Source organism: Tupaia chinensis, unplaced genomic scaffold, assembly GCF_000334495.1.
Source record: "Tupaia chinensis unplaced genomic scaffold, TupChi_1.0 Scaffold000640_1, whole genome shotgun sequence".
Taxonomy (NCBI): domain Eukaryota; kingdom Metazoa; phylum Chordata; class Mammalia; order Scandentia; family Tupaiidae; genus Tupaia; species Tupaia belangeri.
Window position 1 is genome coordinate 11,315 of NW_006160161.1, and position 2,653 is coordinate 13,967.

General features: G+C 35.7%; 1 pseudogene; it reads right to left on the minus strand.

The window, feature by feature from the left end:
* Positions 1-1,486: 1,486 nt before the first annotated feature.
* Positions 1,487-2,154, minus strand: LOC102488181 (transcription elongation factor A protein-like 4; annotated as a pseudogene).
* Between the last annotated feature and the right edge of the window lie 499 nt (positions 2,155-2,653).

Consider the following 2,653-nt stretch of genomic DNA (forward strand, 5'->3'; position numbering starts at 1 on the left):
TCATGTTATGCATTTATTACTTCGAGAAGTTTTTTTGTGTAAACTATTGGGTCTTCTATGTATACAATCATGTCATCTGCACATGAAGATAATTTCAATTCTTCTTTTCTTATTGGAATGCCTGTGATTTCCTTCTTTTGCCTGATCACATTGGCTAGGACTTCCAGTATGATATTCAATAGGAGTGGAGAGTGTGGACAGCCCTGTCTAGTACCAGTTTTTAGAGGAAAAGCTTTCTTTTTCCCATTCAGTATAATGTTAATTATAGGGTTTTTTATAGATGGCTTTTATTATGCTGAGAAACAATCCTATGCTGATTTTACTGAGACTCTTAATCATAAAGAAATGTTGTATTTTGTCAAATGCTTTTCCTTCATTGATTGAAATGATCATATGATTTTTATCTTTCTTTCTGTTAATATGGTATATTATATTTAGGGTTTTGCATATGTTGAACCATCCTTGCATCCTTGGAATAAAGCCTACCTGGTCATGATGAATAATCTTTTTTATATGCCATTGGATATGGTTTACATGCATCTTTTTGAGAATTTTTGTATCTATAGTCATCAGAGATATAGGTCTGTAGTTTTCCTTTTTGTCCAATATTATCCATTTTGGCAATGAGGTTGATGGAGGCTTCAATAAATTTGAAAGCATTCCTTCCTTTTGGATCTCTGGACATAGTTTGAGTAGAATGGAGATTTCTTATCCTTTAAAGGTTTTGTAAAATTCAGCAATGAAGCCATCAGGTCATGGACTCTTTTCGTTTGGAAGTTATTTATTCAATGTAATTGCTTATTATTAGTCTATTTCAGCTTTCTATGTTCTCCTGAGTCGATCTTAGTAGATTATATGTGTCCAGAAATTTGTCCATGTGATCCAGGTTTTCTTGTTTGTGGCATATAGTTGCACATCGTATCCTCTAATGATATACATATTTTTTTTCATTTTAGTCCTGACAAACTTTATAAGCCTGCCGGACAGTTCTTTTAATTGCTTATGTATTGTTTTCCTATATTTTATCTTTCCATATTTTTATAACAAAATTATTCTATGCTTATAAGGGGAAAATGACAAATAAACAAAAAAGAATGTAGGAAAAGATTATAATTATTCTATGCTTTGAAGGGGAAAATGACAGATAAACAAAAAAGAATGTAGGAAAAGATTGCTCATAGATAACTGGTGTTAATCTTTTAGTGGACACAGCTTTCAGTTATTTTCTATTTATCGATAATTAAGAAAATTATCTTTCTAGCTTTACAAAAATGGACAAATGCCATATTTATTTCTCCAAATTGTTTGTGTGTGTGTTTAATTTTACAATGAAATATAAATTTTTTTTTTCATGTAATAGATGAAAAATCACTAGCAGAAACATAGAGGGTTGCAGCTGTGTAATAAAGCTAACAGGAGGGACACCTAAAATAAAGTATTAGCATTAGATTAAAGCACAAGGCCTGGCAAATGCCTGCCAAAGCCACTACACATAAAGCATGTCTTCAGTATCCCTTCATAGGACCCTGCAGCCACTCCTGAATTCCCTTGGCCTCCTTGGGTGGAAGGGGTCCTATAAATGTCTTTGCATCCACAACCACCCCCTAGTTTTTGTCTGCTTTTTCTAGAGTTATCCTCCACTTAAGCCATGTTGTCAATTTTTTTATTATGTCCTTATTGCTGAAATTTATATAATGTACAGTCTTTTTATACTCCATGAGGTACTGATCACGCCTCTTGTTGGCTTATCTTTTGGCTTTCCTGGGTATATCATCCTCAGCTGGATGCTTTTCAGCAGCCCTTGTTTCATTTTCTGGTTTTCCCTCTTTCTTTCACTTTCCCTCACTGTCTGGATTTCCCTCTCTCTCTGGCTTTTCTTCTTCTGCCTTTCCCTCACTCTCTGGCTTTCACTTATCCTTCAGCATTTCATTATCTCTATTTCCCTTGGTTTTTGTCTTTCCATCATTTTCTAACATCTCCTTGTCTTCAGAGTACACACTGCTTCTGGCTTTCCTTCATTCTGTGGCTGTTATTTATTTTCCGCCTTTCCTTGATTCAAAAGCATTCCTTTATTTCCATTGCAGGGTTTTTGCATGTTGAGACTTCACTTTCTTCTCTTGTCCTGCAGAAATTCTGGACAGGTCTCTCCTCCTTTTCAGGCCCCACAGAGTGCTGAGTCACTTCTCCTTTTCAGGCCCCACAGAGCACTGGCATCCACTGTTGTGCAGACATGGAGAACCGTAGGTAGAGACATTTCTTTATTCATTTTATGGGATGTCCCAATGGTGGCTGATCATTGAAGAATCCACATGTGGCATGAATTTTAAGTCTCCAGGTCTGGAGCTTGAAACACCGTCATCTTTTTGGGAATACAATTATGTAGCCATTATACCATTTGCTGGGCCCCTGGGCTCATTCTTTCTTAGAGGATGCAAAGCTGCATGCTTCAGCTGTGGAGCACCTCGTGGTTCTGTATTTTGTATTTCTATTGTGTCTGTTATAATATTGGGTGCTTCATTGCAAATTTGATTTATCTGGTTCCTTTCTCTCTACTTATTAGTCTAGCTAATGGTGTGTCAATCTTGTTTATCTTTTCAAAGAAACAGTTTTTGCTTTTATTCATTATCTGTATGGCATGTTTATTTTCAATTTC